This window comes from Nicotiana attenuata, chromosome 6 (assembly GCF_001879085.1).
Source record: "Nicotiana attenuata strain UT chromosome 6, NIATTr2, whole genome shotgun sequence".
In the NCBI taxonomy this organism is placed as follows: Eukaryota; Viridiplantae; Streptophyta; class Magnoliopsida; order Solanales; family Solanaceae; genus Nicotiana; species Nicotiana attenuata.
Window position 1 is genome coordinate 94381043 of NC_031994.1, and position 20425 is coordinate 94401467.

The following is a 20425-nucleotide window of genomic DNA, read 5'->3' on the forward strand; positions in this document are numbered from 1 at the left end:
CTAGTTTTGGAGCGTCGTGCATCGGTTTGAGCCTTCGGAAGGGCGTGGAATGCCGGTTATGGAACTTCGGAGCGAGGTGAGTCTCCTTTCTAACCTTGTAAGAGGGAATTGTCCCCATAGGTGAATTAATTGGATATGTGCTTCTATTTGTGGGGGCTACATATGCACAAGGTGACGAGAGTCTGTGCATAGCTACTATTATGCTTATATCCGGGTAGTCTAGGACCAAAAATCATGTTTTACTTGAAACAATTGTAACCTTATTGATAGTTTAAATTGCTTTAATCGTATCGAAGTGGTAAATGATTTCCAAAAGAGTTAAACTTCGTTTTCTCGACTTGTAAAGGAGAAACTGACACCTCCTTGAATAATTGTTTCCCTGATGAAGTCTTGATTGACTGTTTGAATGTGTGTTTCTATGTGTACTTGCATCGCATGTATGATTCGCTAGCGGGGTGATTTTTTATTTTTATTTTATCGTGTCGCATGTATGATTCACGAGTGGGGTAATAGATGCATCTATGGTTCGTGCCATTCGACCCTCTAGCAGTGCACAGTTTAAATATTGTTGGAACGGGTCGTAAGACCTCGAGATGATTTGCGCATGCTTGTATTGCTTGCCTTGAAAGGCATTGATGTTGATATTTTGTTCTCCCTAGCCTTCGATAAATGTATGAATGATGAAAATTAATTTGGGAATTTCTATAAATGAAAGAATTGTTACTTGCTTCATGCTATTGAGTTATAACCAATTTTTGTAAAAATCCTCGATTTACTATATTATTGGTATATTATTATTGGACCACTAGTAAGTGTCGAAGTCGACCTCTCGTCTCTACTTCTTTAAGATTAGACGGGATACTTATTGAGTACACGTTGTTTTTGTACTCATGCTACACTTGCTGTGAATTTTTGTTGCATAGGCACATGTACCTCTAGTGGCCTAATGGGCGTAGCAACATGGATGATACAAAGACTTAGGTGAGCTGCATTCCTCGAGGTGACCCGCAGCCAGCATAGTCTCTTTCAGTGTATTGTATTTACTTTCTATTTAAAATTGTATTCCGGACAATTATTGTACTTTATTTGATTTCCTAGTGATTGCTCATGCATTTGTGACACCGGGTTCTGGGATGATTATGGGATTATTTAATATTAAGTTTGTTAAATACATCATTATTTATTCAGTGAATTATTGTTTAACATATAAAGGAAATGATTTCAAAAATATTAAAACAAGAAATTTCTAGTTATTTGGTGTTGGCTTGCCTGACAGTGGTGTTCGCCGCCATCGCGACCTTTAATGGATTTTAGGTCGTGACGCGGATTGGTATGGAGACGTCTGTACTTATCTTCGAGAGGCTTCTAGGCTGTTAGGAGCACTTCCCTTCTTGATTCCCCATCGTGCGATTTGATTCCCTTTGAGGCTTATGCCTTCATTTCCTTTCCATTCAATATTATGCGACGCAAAGCGCTAGTCATGAATTGCCGTGTGAGTAATTGTAATGGTACTACGAATGTGGTGCGGGATGTTTCTCCCTGCGTGGTTGTTTGAGCTATTGTCGTTGCCTTGCGGAAGGATATTCTATCATTTCAGCTCAGTAGTTGTACTTCTAAGAGCTTCGAGGTTATGCACAGGTTGCTATGATGCTTATAAATGGTTATCGCGCAGTATTGATGAAAGGGTGGAATGATTGCCTATGTGTCAGGGCAGTGAATAACTTGAGAGGAGGTTTACTAAGTGTATGATTCAGAGATCCAGTATCTTATATCCGGCGGAGGAAAGGCAATCAAACTTTAAATGCTCAGGTTTGGGTTGATAGAGTAACGAGACTTGGTGTTTTCAAGTGTGGTGGAATTTTTATCTGCGACGTGGTGTCGTCGTCCTCGATTGTATGTGTTAAGTTCGCTGGTGTTATGGTCTTCTACAATTCTCCTTAGGAGCAGGATATTGTGAGATAGTATTGAAGAAACGAGTGTCAGAGACCGGTCGTTTCGAGCTCTAGCATGTCGTTCGGAAGTTTGAGGCCATGAGTAGCTCATTTCGAAAGCTTTAAGTTGGAAAAATTGTCTAAGATTGGATTTTTGAGTAAACGACCTCGCAATCAGGATTTGAAGGTTCCAGCAGGTTCGTATGATGATCTTGGACTTGGGCGTAAGTCCGGATCGGGTTTTAGATGAACCGGGAGCGTTTCGGCGCTTATTGTGGAAGTTAGCATTTTGGAAGAATTTCATAAATTTGGGTTGAAGTGCATTTTAGTGTTATTGATGTCCATTTGGGATTCCGAGACTGGGAATAGCTCCGTATGGGATTCCGAGACTGGGAAGCGGGAAGGAAGCCACAGAAGCGGAAAAAGGACTGGAGCAGGGGAGTCGCAGGAGCGGTCATTTGGGCACACCTGCGGGAGTGCAGGTGTGAAGGTGTAGGGCACAGAAGCGGAGAAGGGCGCAGGTGCGAAGAAGATGCCGCAGAAGCAGAGCCGTAGAAGCGGCTTAAGGACCGCCGATGCCGAATTCGTCTGGGCAGAAGGATTCTTTTAAAATCGGGAATTGGCCATTTTTATCCCATTTGTTTTTTGGTGTGGGCCATTTAGGAGAGCTTCAAGGGGAGAAATTCTTCAGGTATCACAAGGTAAGTTCTTCCCACTCATTACAAGTTAAATACATGATTTAGATACGGAATAAAGTATGGAAATTTGGGATTTTGAGGAATAACATAGAAAATTGGTATTATTGGATTTTGACCACGATTTTGGTCAGGAAATTGAGAGTAAATTATATATTTGAGTTTGTGAGGTTATGGGTAAACTTTATCTTCGAAAAATTTCAGAGTTCGGGCACGTGGGTGATTTTGTCAACTTTCCGATCAGGGTTTGAAATTGTTATAAATTGGATTATTATGAGTAAATGAACATATATTAATGGGTTAACAATATTATTGGCTAGTTTTGGAGCGTTGTGCATCGATTTGAGCCTTCGAAAGGGCGTGGAATGCCGGTTATGGAACTTCGGAGCGAGGTGAGTCTCCTTTCTAACCTTGTAAGAGGGAATTGTCCCCATAGGTGAATTAATTGGATATGTGCTTCTATTTGTGGGGGCTACGTACGCACGAGGTGACGAGAGTCCGTACGTAGCTACTATTATGCTTTTGTCCGGGTAGTCTAGGACCCAAAAAACATGCTTTACTTGAAATAATTGTAACCTTATTGATAGTTTAAATTTCTTTAAACATATCGAAGTGGTAATGATTTTCTAAAAGAGTTAAACTTCATTTTCTCGACTTGTAAAGGAGAAATTGACACCTCTTTGAATAATTGTTTCCATGATGAAGTCTTGATTGACTGTTCGTATGTGTGTTTCTATGTGTACCAATGTCGCATGTATGATTCGCGAGCGGATGATTATTTATTTATATTTGACCGCGTCGCATGTATGATTCGCAAGCGGGGTAATAGATGCATCTATGGTTTGCGCCATTCGACCCTCTGGCAATGCACAGTTTTAATATTGTTGGATCGGGCCGTGCGACCTCGGCATGATTTATGCATGCTTGTATTGCTTGCCTTTAAATTCATTGATGTTGATATTTGTTCTCCCTGGCCTGAGATAGATGTATGAATGATGAAAATGAATTTGGGAATTTCCTATAAATGAAAGAATTGTTACTTGCTTCATGCTATTAAGTTACAACAAATTTTTATGAAAATCCTCTATTTACTATATTATTGGTATATTATTATTGTACCACTAGTAAGTGTCGAAGTCGACCTCTCGTCTCTACTTCTTCGAGATTAGACGGGATACTTACTGAGTACACGTTGTTTTTGTACACATGCTACACTTGCTGTGCATTTTTGTTGCACATGCACATGTACCTCTAGTGGCTTAATGGCCCTAGCAGCATGGATGATACAAAGACTTAGGTGAGTTGCATTCCACGAGGCGACCCGCAGCCAGCATAATCTCTTTCAGTGTACTGTATTTACTTTCTGTCCAAAATTGTATTCCGGACAGTTATTGTTCTTTATTTGATTTCCTAGTGATTGCTCATGCACTTGGGACACCGGGTTCTGTGACAACTATGTGATTATTTAATATTAAGTTTGTTAAAGACATCATTATTTATTTAGTGAAATTCATTACTTATTATTTAACGTATAAAGGAAACGATTTCAAAAATATTAAAACAAGAAATTTCTAGTTAATTGTGTTGGCTTGCCTGACAGTGGTGTCTGGCGCCATCACGACCATTTATGGATTTTTGGGTCATAACACAACGGAGATGATTTTTGGACATGGATGTTGCTGGAATTTGTTGTTGTGTTTGGGTAGCAGCTGGTTTTTCCGCTTCAGCGAAAAGCTGATCGTTTTAGTGACCTCGCAGCAGCGATAACACCATCGCAGAAGAGACCCAGGCAAGGGCTGGGTAGAGCTCGCAGCAGCAGACATTTTTGCGCACCTACGACATTGCAGGTGCGATCACCGAAGAACGCAGAAGCGAAGCTGAAGCTCGCAGCTTAGTTGTTTATCGCAGAAGCGCAATTTCTTTCGCACCTGCGACATCGCAGGTGCGTGAACAGTGCTTGCAAAAGCGGAGGAAGTGCATAAGCGTGTTATTCCTCGCAGAAGCGAGCTCGCAGGCACGATAAATCAGCCGCAGGTGCGAAACTGGGCAGCAACATAAGGACCAATAAAACCCAGTCATTTTGCCATTTCGTTTTGGAATTTTTGGAGCTCGGTTCTTGGGCGATTTTAAGGATTTCTTAACGATTTCAACTCAAGTAAGTGTCCTATTCTCGAAAGTGTTTATATTCCATAAATTCATGATTATATTCAGAGTTTAATTCGGATTTAAATGGAAGAAATCAAGATTTTTGAAAAATCTTCTAAAAACAAAAATTTAAGATTTGGAGGTCGAGTTATTATCGGAATTCGATAAAATTGGTATCGTGAAACTTGTATCGGAATGGGTGTTCGGATTTCGTAAAAATTATGTCGGGTTCCGAGTGACGGGTCCCGCGTTGACTTTTGGTTGACTTTTTTGAATAAAATTTTAAGTAGATATTATATTATCTGGAATTGTTTTCGATGAATTTTAATGAAGTTATACAATTAATTTGGATAGATTTGACCTATCTGGAGGTCGATTCAAGCAAGGAGGCGATTTTGGAATATCGGCCTAACTTCAAAAAGGTAAGTATCTTGCCTAACCTTGAGTGGGGGAATTACCCCTTAAACATTGAGTCTTATGTGGAAATTGTTTGAATGAAAATCATGTACGCGAGGTGACGAGTACGTACTTGGTTTATATGTGCAAATTATATCTGTTAAAATTTATAAACACCCTTATGTATTAAAGTGAAATAATTGTTGAAAATCAGTAAATCCGTCATACCTAATTCCTTGTTTGTCGAGTTCGTATTTATATGATAATTTGGTGTAAATTTCCGTTTGGATTTTTATGTGAATTGCGTGTGTTTGTTGATTTGATATTTATTGGAAATAATTATGTCATGGATTTTTCATCTACAAATAATTAATTAAGTTTAAATTGAGGTATTAATATATGTATCGAAAAGTTTGATTAAAGAAGGTGTCGTCTTATGCTGAGTTAATTTTACATCTTTGTTGTTGTTATTGAGGTTTTATGTACTTTGTGTGGAGCCTTGGGCTATGTGCTGTGAAATGTATCTTTGGAATTGGTTGTGGCCTATGGGAAATTTAAAATATGAATTGTTATTTTGTGTTGTCGTGGTAATATCCGTGTAAACTGTTGTACGATTTGGGTTACTGTTATGTGGCTATAGGAGAGATAAAGGTGGCTATTGTCGGGGATGATATGTGGTGATGTGGGGATATTGTCGTTATTTTTATGGATGTTGTGATTTCTTGGTATTTTTTTTATATATTGTGCAATTCATTTTATAAATCCAGTAAATTTGATAATAGTTGGATATATGTAAAAATTATGAGGCTGTGGATAATGGCGGGCGGATTATGATATGGCCACGAGCGGCCGGGGATAAAGGATGAATTTATTATTGGTACGTGAATTGTTCGTACAGTTATGATATGAAATATGGGCACGAGGTGCCGTGAGTAATGATGATGATATTGGCACGTGAGTCGTCCGTGCGGTTGTGATAGAAATATTTGCACGAGGTGCCGTGAAAAAATGAAAATGGGCTGACACCCGTATTTTATGATTATGAAATGAGGTGTCTCAGGGTGACTTTTATTTGAAATAATTATATTCCAAAATATTATTTGAAAGAATTATATTTGGAAGATATTTGGTTGAAAGAATTATATTCAGCAGATATCGTTTGAAAGAATTATATTCGAAAGGTATTTATTTGGAAGAATTATATTTGAAAGATGGCTACTTGAAGGAAGTGTATTCGAAACCTAATCATGGAAAGGATTATATTTTTAAAGATTATTATTTGTAGAACTTATAGGTGAAGGATATATCTGGAGTACTAGATTAATTGATTGTACTTGTATTCATTATTTGCTGAGCAATATTTATGGTATTCTCGCTTTCCCTGCTTCTCATATCATTGGTTGAGTAGTTTTGTTGTTATTACTATTTGTGACCTATTACTTTGTACGCTATATTGCACAGGTTAATAGACTAATGATGAAAATATTTTTCTTATTAAATGCACTACTATTACAATTGAGGCTGATAACGAAGTGCTCTAAAAGAACCAAATCATCGTTTATTATATGCTTTTGTTCATTTCCGACACGAAGCAAGAAGTCTCCGAATGTTGGATATGTTCTTACTTTTATATTTCTTGTCATTTGAATATTTTTCATTTGAGGTCATAAGTATAATTTTTGCAAGCTAGTTTTACAGTGTTTTGCTTTGGTCAATTTTGGAACTACTGATCGTACTTGACAAAAATTACCTCCCAAACTATTACTTTTCCACCAAACAGTTCATCGATGTCCAATATATCTCTAAAAGTCTGGGCGATTATTTCGATTGTATGATGCTTACCCAAAAGAGCTTCATCCCATATTATCACTTTTGCTTTCCTTATATATTTAACACTATTACTCTGATTTGATATATTTGTGATGGTTATTTCAATTTTTTTAAGAGGTATATCAAATCTAAAATGATTGTACAATGTCATAATAAAATTGTTGCCAGTACACCACTTGTTCTTATTACTAACAATATCATGCCTCTTGATATGAGATTTGTAAGTAATGCATGACATAGGAATATCATTTCGATTCCGCCGGAGGCATCTACAAATGATAATCCCATTATACCGGAGTCGATTTTTTATAATATAGTCTTGAAAGCTTATTCTTGTTCAGGATTTAGCTTTGATTGTGCTTCCTCAAACATTTGTATGGCCTTCCTAATATTAAACTAAATTTGTTTACTTTGTGATATATTTTTTTAATCTCTAACACTCTTCTTAATGAATAAATTTATGTACCCTAAATTTGTTTTTTTACTTGAATAATAATTTTACTCATATAATGAATTTAAAAAATAATTTAATTGGATTCTTTTGCTAAATAATTAATTGAAAGATTTGATTATTTGGTTTTAACATAAAATATAACTTATTTTCTGTTGATTTAGATTCTTAAAATTAGTTCATCTCATGTTTGAATATTTAACCGTGATTATAATTTTATCCAAAATAAATTTTATTTTTAAAGAGTAAAAAGATCGACTACATTCCACTTTTAGATATTTATTTATTAGTGGTATTGATTCTTACCAACCTTTTTCTTTATTTTCTCACACATTTATATTCTTAAAAATTTTCTTAGTTGTTGACACGACCCAAAATTCGAACCTGTCGTGATGGCGCCTATCAATATTACTAGGCCAGCCGCACAATACTACAATAATCCATTAAAAACTATGCCAAAAGGCATCATATTTAAAAGAATTTCATTAAAGAAAACAAAAGCTGAACTCAAAATAGAAATGAGAAAATAGAGCCCCAAACGTCGGGGTGTCACTGAGTCACAAGCCACTACTACAAACTGTTCTGATAACAACAAGATTAACATAGTTTGGGAAAAATCCAAATACAACTACGGGGAAGACAGAGTAGAAGAAAGCAGGGCTGCGGTCGCCAGGCAGCTACCTTAATAACTCAAATGATCAGCAACAGAAAATATCAGCAGCCGCTACTGTGCCTAGAGATACCTGGATCTGCACACAAGGTGCAAGGGGTAACGTGAGTACACTAACTCAGTAAGTAACAAGCCCAAACTGTGAACTGAAAGGTAGTGACGAACTCAACCTCATCAGAGATAATAGAAATAATGTACAGAAACGTAGGCATGCTTTCAGTTAAATAGACAGCTCAAAACAGTAAAACAGAGCAGATACGAACATGGTAAAGAATATAACTCTGCTACGTCTACATGCCAATTCACATGTTGTATGTGATGCACCATGCTAGGTACCTTATGTGCCCACACTCTCAAATGCTCGTCCACTCAGTTTATGTATATGGCTCATACGGCCCAGGGAAGATCCATCCCGAAATATATACATCTCTGACATTAGTCACTCAGTACTGAGTAAGGCCAATCCAGCCTTGTGGAGAAGATCCATCTCCAGGTAATAATAATAATAATCTCACAACCACTCGATACTGTATATGGCTCACACGGCCCAGGGAAGATCCATCCCGGAATATATACATCATTGATCATCAGTCTCCAGTACTGAAGAAAAACAGGTCAATCTAGCCTCATGGAGAAGATCCATCTCCATACCAAGGGAAGATCCATCCCTGAATATAATCAACTGCGCTCACTGGGGGTGTGTTACAGACTCCGGAGGGGCTCCTTCAGCCCAAGTGCTATCACAAATCAATATAACCACTGCGGCGCAGCTCGATCCCATAACTTTCACTTATTATCAAGCTCTCGGCCTCACACAGTCATCACTCTCCAGTCTCACCCACGGGCTCACAATGTCATGAAACTAGCCCGGAACAATGATATGATGTGCAAATAATTAACAACTGAGACTGAGATATGATATGAAATGCATGAATATGACTGAGTACATAATATTAATGAACTCACTGAGATGACACAAAGAAACGACCACTAGGGTCTCAATTGTATCGGCGTAACGCCCTAGCATGATAACTAGCATGATTTACAGTTCATTTACTTCGTCACATAAAGGAAACACGGATATTAACAAGATAGAGTCACAACTCGGTGCCATGGACTGAACCAGGTCACAATGCTCACGGTGCACGCCCGCACACCCGTCACTTGGCATGTGCATCACCTCAATACTAACCACATAACACATAGCTCGGGGTTGCAAACTCTAGGAACCAAGTTTGAAAGCGTTACTTACCTCAAACCAAGCAAAATCCTATTCTGCAATGCCCTTGCCTCTCAAATTGTCCTCCGAATGCCTCGAATCTAGCCACAAACAATACAATACAATCAACACGAGCTAATGCAATTAATTCCCGAAGAAAATACTAAGCTTTAGGTCAAAATTTAAAAAGTCAACTCAAAATTTGGGCCCCAGGCCCACGTCTCAAAATCCGACAAAAGCCACAAAGTCCGACAACCCATTCAATTATGAGACTATCCATACTAGTTTCACTCAAATCCGACTTCGAATTGGCTTTCAAATCCCAAGAATTCATTTAATGAAATCTCCACAATTTTCCCCAAGTTCCCATCTCAAATCACTAATCGAATGGTGAAATCAATGATACATTCATGAATATTAGCCAAAATCGAGTTAGAATCACTTACTCTTATGATTTTCTTGAAAAACTCCAAAAAAATTGCCACAGAACGAGCACCCAAAGTCCAAGATGTGAAATAAAACCCTAAGCCTCGCTTATATAGTGCCCTCTGAAACTTCACTGTGCGGTCTGCATACTTCCATTGTGGCCGCACTCTGCCAGCTCTGCGGTCGCATAATTCTGTTGCGGCCGCAGTCCTGAGTCCTCTTCCTTCCACGGTCCGCACAAAACCCACTGCGGCCACACACTCTACACTGCGGTCTGCACAATTCTTGCTGCGACTACATTTCACCTCTGCGGTCCGGACCATTTTTGTGCGGTCCGCGCTCCCAAGATCAGAGATCAGTACTTAAGTGCTAAATCTATCAAATCACATCCGATTGACTCCAAATTTCACACACAAGCCAGAAATGACACCACGAATCTGTTCCAACTTACCAAAATCCAATCCGACCCTGCTATCAAAATTTCTACTTCCGACCAAAATCGCCAAAATTCCAACTTTCGCCAATTCAATCCTAATTCTACTACGGACCTCCAAATCACTACCCAAACGCTCTCCTAAGTCCAAAATAACCTAGAGGACTAACAGAACCATCAAAATTCAAATCTGAGGTCGTTCGCACATAAGTGAACATCCGGTTAACTTTTCTAACTTAAACCATCACGTAGGAGACTAAGTGTATCGATTCACTCCAAAACCACTCTGAATCCATACCAACTGACCCAGTAAGACATAATACAGCAAAAGAACACAACTAAAGCAGAAAAAAATAGGGGAACTGGGCTATAACTCTCGAAACGGCCGACCGGGTCGTTACATCCTCCCCTTGTTAAACAAGCGCTCGTCCTTAAACGGGTCTAGAAACATACCTGGAGCCATGAATAGATGTGGATATCTGCTCCGCATCTCCCGCTCAGTCTCCTAAGTAGCCTCCTCTACGGCTAACCTCTCCACTGCACATTCACTGAAGCTATATCCTTTGATCTCAACTTGCGAACCTGCCGCTTCAAAATAGCCACCGGTTCCACATCATAAGTCAAATCACTATCCAACTGAACTGTGCTGAAATCTAAAACATGAGACGGATCGCCGATATATTTCCAGAGCATAGAAACATGATGCACACCCGACAAACTATGTGGCAAAGCAAGCTCATAGGCCACTTCCCGAATCCTCCGAAGCACCTCAAAAGGCCCAATGAACCGAGGGCTCAACTTGCCCTTCTTCCTAAATCTCACTACACCCTTCATGGGTGAAACCTTTAGCAAAACCTTTTCCCCAACCATATAAGACACATCATGAACTTTTCTGTCAGCATAACTCTTTTTCCTTGGCTGCGTTGTACGAAGCCGCTCTTGAATCACTTTCACCTTGTTCAAAGCATCCTGTACTAAGTCTGTACCCAAAAGTCTAGCCTCGCCCCGCTCAAACCAAACCACTGGAGATCTACACCGCCTCCCTATAAAGCCTCACATGGAGCCATCTGAATACTCGACTGAAAACTGTTCTTGTAAGCAAACTCTGCAAGTGGTAGAAACTAGCCCCATGAACCACCAAAATCAATGACACAAACACGTATCATGTCCTCCAAAATCTGAATAGTGCGCTCGGACTATCCGTCCGTCTGAGGATGAAATATTGTGCTCAACTCCACCTGAGTGCCCAACTCTCGTTGCACGACCCTCCAAAACTGCGATGTGAACTGTGTGCCTCTATCTGAAATGATGGAAACCGGTACCCCATGAAGGCGAACAATCTCTCTGATATAAATCTCTGCCAATCGGTCTGAAGAATAGGTAGTACACGCAGGAATGAAGTGCGTGGAATTGGTCAACCGATCCATAATTACCCAAATAGCATCGAACTTTCTCAAGGTCTGTGGGAGCCCGACTACGAAATCCATGGTGATCCGCTCCCACTTCCACTCTGGAATCTCTATCTGGTGAAGCAAGACACCCGGCCTCTGATGCTCATATTTCACCCGCTAACAGTTGAGACACCAAGCTACAAACCCCACTATATCTTTCTTCATTCTCCTCCACCAGTAGTGCTGTCTCAAATCCTCATACATCTTTGTGGCAGCCGGATGGATGAAATACCGCAAGCTGTGGGCCTCCATTAGAATCAACACCCGAAGCCCATCTACATTGGGCACACATATCTGGCCTTGCATCCTCAATACCCCATCATCTCCAATAGTCACATCTCTGGCATCATCATGTAGAACGTTGTCCTTGAGGTCAAGAAAATGAGGATCATCATACTGGCGCTCCCTGATGCAATCAAACAAGGAAGACCGAGAAACCACACAAGCTAAAACCCGACTGGGCTCCGAAATATCCAATCTCACTAGCTGGTTGGCCAAAGCCTAAACATCAACCGCAAGAGGTCTCTCACCAACATGAATGAATGCAAGATTGCCCATACTCACTGCCTTCCTACTCAATGCATCGGCCACCACATTGGCATTCCCCAGATGATATAGAATAGTAATATCATAGTCTTTAAGCAACTCTAACTCTACACTGCCTCAAATTGAGATCCTTCTATTTGAACAAGTGCTGGAGGATACAATGATCAGTAAATACCTCACAAGACATACCATAAAGATAGTGCCTCCAAATCTTCAACGCGTGAACAATGGCAGCCAACTCTAAATCATGAACATGGTAGTTCTTCTCATGGGTCTTCAATTGGCGTGAAGCATAAGCAATTCACTCTACCCTACCGCATCACGACACACCCAATACTGATCCAAGAAGCATCACAATATACTGAATATGAACCAGAAGCTGATGGCAGAACTAACACTGGAGCTGTGGTCAAGGTAGTCTTAAGCTTCTGAAAGCTCGCCTCACACTCGTCTGACCAGCTGAAAGGAGAACCCTTCCGGGTCAATTTGGTCAAGGGCGATGCAATAGAAGAGAAACCTTGCATGAACCGACGGTAATAACCAGCCAAGCCAAGAAAGCTCCGGATCTTTATAGCTAAGGACGGTCTGGGCCAACTCTAAACCGCCTCTATCTTCTTCGGGTCAACCTGAATACCCTTACTAGACACCACGTGTCCCAAGAATGCCACTGAAATGAGCCAGAACTCACACTTAGAGAACTTAGCATAAAGCCTCGCCTCTCTCAACTGCTGCAACACGATCCGCAAATGTTAGGCATGCTCCTCCTGGCTACGAGAGTACACCAGGATATCATCAATGAATACAATAACAAACGAGTCGAGATAAGGATGGAACACACTTTTCATCAAATGCATGAATGCTACTAGGGCATTGGTCAACCCAAAAGACATCACGAGAAACTCATAATGACTGTATCAGGTCCTGAAAGTTGTCTTAAGAATGTCGGAGTCCCTAATCTTCAACCGGTGATACCCTGACCTAAGATCAATCTTGGAGAACACCCTCGCTCCCTGAAGCTGGTCGAATAACTCATCAATGCGCGGCAAAGGATAATTGTTCTTGATTGTGACTTTTTTCAACTGCCTATAATCAATGCACATCCTCATAGTGCCATCCTTCTTCTTCACAAACAAAACTGGTGCACCCCAAGGTGACACACTAGGCCTAATAAACACCTTCTCGAGGAGTTCCTGAAGCTGCTCCTTTATCTCTTTCAACTCAACCGGTGCCATAAGGCACAGAGGAATAGAAATGGGCTAAGTGCCCGGCACTAAGTCAATATCTCTGTCGCACAGTATGCCCGGTAGGTCTGCAGGAAACATATTCGGAAAATCTCGCAACATGGGGAGAGAATCAATAGTAGGGGTCTCTGCACTGACATCCCTTACAAAGGCCAAATAAGAAAGACAGCCCTTCCCAACCATCTGCTGGGCCTTCATATATGAGATCACTCTACTGGGTACATAGTCCAAAGAACCTCGCCACTCGATCCGTGAAACCCTGGCATCGCCAGTGTCACGGTCTTGGCATGACAATCTCGAACAACGTGACATGGAGACAACCAACCCATGCCCAATATCACATCAATGTCAACCACACTAAGCAGTAACAGATCCACTCTAGTCTCCAGTCCGCCCACGGTCACCACACACGACCGGTATACATAGTCCACAACAATAGTATCGCCCACCGGCGTAGGTACATGAATAGATGAAATAAGAGACTCGCGGGGCGTATCCAAATAGTGAGCAAAATATGATGACACATATAAAAAAGTGGAACCAGAATCAAATAATACAGAGGCATCCCTGTGGAAAACTGAGATAATACCTGTGATCACAACATCCAAAGCAATAGCATCTGGTCTGGCAGGAAGAATATAGAAACGGGCCTGACCGCCATCTGATCGGCCTCCCCCTATAGGGCGACCCCTAGCTGACTGAGCTCTGCCTTAGGCTGGCTGGGCGGGCTGTGAAGTAGCTGTGCTAAAGTCGAAGGCTGACTCCTCTGCTGGGATGAACCTCTCGTAAGGCGGGAAAGAACCTCTTGATATGACCCAAATCTCCACACGCAAAGCAACCTCTACCGGCAAATGGCAGTGGGGACAGAAGGGAGCCTCAAGCATTGGGACAACCGCTAGCAAAACCAGACATAGATGAGCCCTGAGTTGATGGTGCGTGAGTCGAACTCTAAGCTGGAAGGGCATTGAGAGATGAGTGGCCCTGCTGAGAACTATGAAAACCATGGCCAGATGATGCACCACAGTGAGCTGGACAAGCCGTTTGACCATGTCTGAAATGACGACCCCTGTCGTGGTGAGACTAACCTCCAGAAGGAACACCACCAAAACTACCGGATCCACGAGGCCTCTTGGCCTCCCTCTCTACTCGCTCCTTGAACGAACCGACTCTATATCCCGAGCAATGTCAACAACCTCCTCAAAAGACGTGTTGATACCCAATCTTTCCCTCATATATTTTTAAATGCATATATGTATTCAAAATAGTGCATGAACATCAACTAGTATTTTTCCATAATTTTCTGTAATTTTTAAAAGTATTTTAATTAATTTACTCCAGCATTTTATTATCTAAATTATTACCAATTGCATCAAGAATAATTTTATAATGACTTATTACTTGATTTTATCATTATATGAAGCTTTAATAATTTTATGCATAAATATATTTATATCTTTAGGTTATAATTGCAATAACCTTGCAATAATAGTGTCACGACCCATTTTCACAACAGGTCATGAGGGCACCTAACACCCTTGTCAAGCAAGCCAATTGCGGAAACACTTCTAAAATACTTATGTTGCTTTTAATTAGAATAAGTGAAATAAACACTCAATTTGGAATTTAACCCAGAAGAGCTGAATACTGTAATAATATAATTACACAACCCCAAAATAATCGTCTACCAAAGTGTGTGCCAGAACCTGGTGTCACAAGCTACGGGCAACTAGTAGAATATACATCCAAAAGAATATCACACTACCCTACTGTCTGGATCCAAATAGACAGAAAATAATAGTACAAAGAAAGACTTCTTCGTCTGTGTATCGACATGGAAGGAAAGCAGCTCACCGTAGAAGTCCCAAGTCCGCTCACGAATGCGCACCAGAGTGATAACCAGATCCACCTGCCTCAGACCCTGTACATTTAAGTACAGAAGCGTAGCATGAGTACATAAACAACATGTACCCAGTAAGTATCCCGTCTAATCTCGAAGAAGTAGAGACGAGAGGTCGACTTGATACTTACTAAGGTCGAGTAAAATGAGAAGAATTTATAACAAGCAGTAATAACTCAGTTTATAGGAATTAGCAAGTACACAACATCAATTCTTCCTTTAGGTTGTACTTACGAGTGTCCATATATACATGAAACTAAATATAAGGCCTAACCCACATTAAAGGGTCATATAAGTCATGCACATATAATCACCGAGGAATGTACAGCCCGATCCAACATAAAAATAGTAAATTGTGCACTGCCGAGGGTCGAACGGCTCGAACCATAGATGCATCTATTACCCCGCTCGCGAATAAACCGTGCGATGCGGTCAAATAGAAATAAACTCATTGCCACTCAATGACAACAATCACTACACATATGAGGGTGGCAGTACATTGAAATGCCAATTATTTTCTTTTATGAACCAAATAGGTTAAGGGTCAGTTTTCTAATCTCATTCTTCTTAATCACAAGAGTTCATTAAATCCCAGATAATCAACTATACTAGAATATCACGTAAAGCATGCTCATGGGTCCTAAACTACCCGAACATAGCATAATAGTCGCTACGCACGGACTCTCGTCACCTAGTACGTACGTAACCCCCGAATACAATGAAAAATAATTCAATTATTATACCTATGGGGACAATTCCCTCTTACAAGGTTAGAAAGGAGACTCACCTCACTCCAACGCTCACTTCCAATATCAAAAACAAGACCAAGCCCTCAAGTCGGAATCAAACGATCACAACCTAGTTAAAGGAAGTAAGAACTAGTCAATATAAGTTTACAAAATCAAATTCTAGCTATTTAAGCCATTTCCCAACCCTTTTCACAAGTTTCCTAAATTCCGACCCCGGGCCCACGTGCCCGGATTTCGATATTTTTCGAAGGAAATTGTTCTTTGCCACCTAAGGATCAATAATATATCATTTCTAGTTCATTACATAGCAATTTACATGCTTAAATCTTAGTTTTACTAAAACCCTAGGTCTAGCTCTAACCCTGGATTTTTACTTAATTTTAGTGTTTAATCTACCTAATGTTCATGTAATTAAACTAAGAATGGAGGGAGATTACCTACCTTACAATACTACGTGGAAATCCTCTCTTTGGAAGCACCCAAATCGCACAAGTGTGATGTAGTGAGTGAAATAAATGACCTTCAGCTCGAATTAAAAGAGCTCACTGCCCAGCGGTTTCCGCTTCTGCGGTTTTGGGACCGCATCTGCGGTCCCGCTCCTGCGGAAAGGAGGCCGCATTTGCGGCTCTGGGCTTTAAGCAACTGGACCGCTTCTGTGGTCTGAAGGGCGCTTCTGCGGAAACCGCTTTTGCGGTTTGGGCCGCTTCTGCGATTCTGGCCCAATTTGGCTAGACCGCTTCTGCGGTCGAATTTCCGCTAAAGCGAAACCGCTTCTGCAGTTTGATGACCGCTTCTGCAGTTTTCCCTGGGCCTGCCCTTGGCCGCTTCTGCGAAGGCCTGACCGCATCTGTGGTCCCGCTTCTGCGGCCCTAGAACCGCAGATGCGGTTATGACAGAAGCAGCAGTTCAGCCTCTTCTTCAATTTTTAACTTCACTCAAGCCTCGACGCTCGGGGCTCCCGAGCCCCGCCCGAACATACCGACAAGTCTGAAATCACCAGGCGGACCTACTCGAACCCTCGGAACTCCCAAAACAACGCTAAATCTTGGAATCACCCCCTAAAACCAAATGAATCAAACTATTGAATCTTCAAGTTCTTAATTCTCCTCTAACGGGTCAAAACGCCCTTAAACTACTCGGATTGGCACCAAATATTACGGGCAAGTCTTAAACGACATTACGGACCTGTACCAAGCTTCGGAACCAAAATCCGAGCCCGATACCTAGGGAATCAATGATTACTTAGTTTCTTTAGTTCTTTAAAGCTTCAATTAAACAATTTTAAATAAAAATTCATTACTCGGGCTAGGGACCCCGGAATTCGATTCCGGGCATACGCCCAGGTCCCATATTTTTCCACGGATCCTTAGAAATTGTCAAATCAGGAATCCGGGTCCGTTTTCCCAAATTGATGACCGAAGTCAAACTTGGTCCTTTAAGAGAATCTTAAAGAAGCAAATGGACATATTTTTACTCAAAACTCTTCCTACTCCCGAACCAATCGCCCCCGCAAGTCGTAAATTAGTTAAAGCAAGTACGGGAGGCTTTATTTAGGGGAACGGGGTTCAAACAGATAAAATGACCGGTCGAGTCGTTACATTCTCCACCTCTTAAACAAACGTTGGTCCTCGAACGGACATAGAAAAGTACCTGGACTGCTGAATAAGTGGGGATATCTGCCCCGCATGTCCTCCTCGAACTCCCAGGTCGCCTCCTCGACCGCTTGGCCCCTCCACTGGACTCTCACCGCAGAAATCCTCTTGGACCTCAGCTGGCGATCCTGTCTGTCAATAATAGCAACTACCTCCTCCTCATAGCCCATACTCTCATCTAACTGAATGGGGCTGAAGTCTAACACGTGGGATAGGTCGGCGTGATACTTCCGAAGCATCGAAACACGAAAAACTGGGTGAACTCCCGATAAACTAGGGGATAAAGCAAGCTCATAAGCAACCTCCCCAACTCGCCTCAACACCTCAAAGGGGCCAATAAACCTTGGGCTCAACTTGCCTTTCTTCCCGAACCTCATAATGCCCTTCATGGGCGAGACTTTCAAGAGAACCTTCTCGCCAACCATAAATGATACATCCCGCGCCTTCTGGTCCGCGTAGCTCTTTTGCCTGGACTGAGCTGTGCGAAGCCTCTCCTGAATCAACTTTACCCTATCCAAGGCATCCTGTACCAAATCTGTGCCACGTAATTTAGCCTCTCCAGGCTCAAACCACCCGATAGGAGAACGACAACGTCGACCATATAAAGCCTCGTACGGGGCCATCTCTATGCTGGACTGGTAGCTGTTATTGTACGCAAACTCCGCTAAGGGCAAGAACTGATCCCACTGCCCTCCAAAATCAATCGTACATGCCCTAAGCATATCCTCCAAAATCTGTACCGTCCGCTCCGACTGTCCGTCGGTCTGAGGATGGAATGCTGTGCTAAGCTCTACATGAGTCCCCAAATCACTCTGCACGGCTCTCTAGAAATGGGAAGTGAACTGAGGGCCTCTGCTGATATGATGGACACCGGCACACCATGCAATCGGACTATCTCCCCAATGTAGATCTGAGCATACCTCTCTGCTGTATAAGTAGTCGCCACTAGAATGAAATGGGCCGACTTGGTCAATCTATCCACAATGACCCACACTGAGTCAACCTTCCGCAAAGTCCGCGGTAGCCTAACTACGAAGTCCATGGTAATGCGTTCCCACTTCCACTCTGGTATGGGCATCTGCTGAAGTAGGCCACCTGGCCTCTGATGTTCATACTTGACCTGCTGGCAATTCAAACACTTAGTCACATACTTCACTATGTCCTTCTTCATCCCCTTCCACCAGTAATGCTGCCTCAAATCACGATACATCTTCGTGACTCTTGGGTGAATAGAATACCACGAACTGTGCGCCTCCTCTAGGATCCTCTCCCTCAGACCATCAACATTAGGAATACATAGACGAGCCTGCAGTCGCAAAACACCATCCTCGCCCATAGAAACCTCCTTGGCACCTCCCTGAAGTACCGTCTCTCTGAGAACCGCCAAATGTGGATCATCATACTATCGGGCCTTAATCTCCCCCAATAACGAGGACTGAGCAACCACACATGCTAAAACTCGGCTAGACTCTGAAATGTCCAACCTCACAAGCCTGTTAGCCAAGGACTGGATGTGTAGAGCTAGGGATCTCTCCTCTGCTGAAATGAATGCCAAGCTGCCCATGCTCTCCGTCTTTCTCCTCAAGGCATCCGCGACCACATTCGCCTTGCCCGGATGATGAAGAATGGTAATGTCATAATCCTTCAGCAACTCAAGCCACCTGCGCTGTCTCAAATTGAGATCCCTCTGCTTGAACAAATGCTGTAAGCTGCGGTGATCGGTGAAAACCTCACAAGGCACCCCATACAAATAGTGCCTCAATATCTTAAGAGCATGAACAATTGCTGCCAACTCCAGATCGTGCACAGGGTAATTTTTCTGGTGAATCTTCAGTTGACGCGAGGCATATGCAATAACTCGCCCCTCCTGCATCAACACACATCCAAAACCAACGCGTGAGGCGTCGCAATATACAGTATATATCCCCATACCGGAAGGCAATACAAGAACTGGTGCCGAGGTCAAAGTTGTCTTGAGCTTCTGAAAGCTCTCCTCGCAATCATCAGACCAAATGAATGGGGCACCCTTCTGGGTCAGTCTAGTCAAAGGTGCTGCAATAGATGAAAAACCCTACACAAATCGCCGGTAATAACCGGCTAATCCCAGGAAACTCCTGATCTCGATCACTGATGTGGGACGTGGCCAACTCTGAACTGCCTCAATCTTCTTGGGATCTACCTTAATACCCTCTCCGGATACAATATGCCCCAAGAATACCACTGACTCAAGCCAAAACTCACACTTGGAGAACTTAGCATACAGCTTCTGCTCTCGCAAGGTCTGAAGCACTACTCTCAAATACTGCTCGTGCTCTCCCAGGCTACGCGAGTATATCAAGATGTTGTCAATGAAGACGATAACAAAGGAATAAATATAAGGCCTGAATACCCTATTCGTCAGATCCATAAATGCTGCTGGCGCATTGGTCAAGCCAAAGGACATCACTAGAAACTCATAATTGCCATATCTAGTCCGGAATGCAGTCTTTGGGTCATCCGAGTCTCGAATCTTCAGCTGATGATACCCTGACCTCAGGTCAATCTTAGAGAACACCCTAGCACCCTGCAGCTGGTCAAACAAATCATCAATACGAGGCAACGGGTACTTGTTCTTGATGGTGACTTTGTTCAACTGGCGGTAATCAATCCACATCCGCATAGTCCCATCCTTCTTTTTCACAAACAGCAATGGT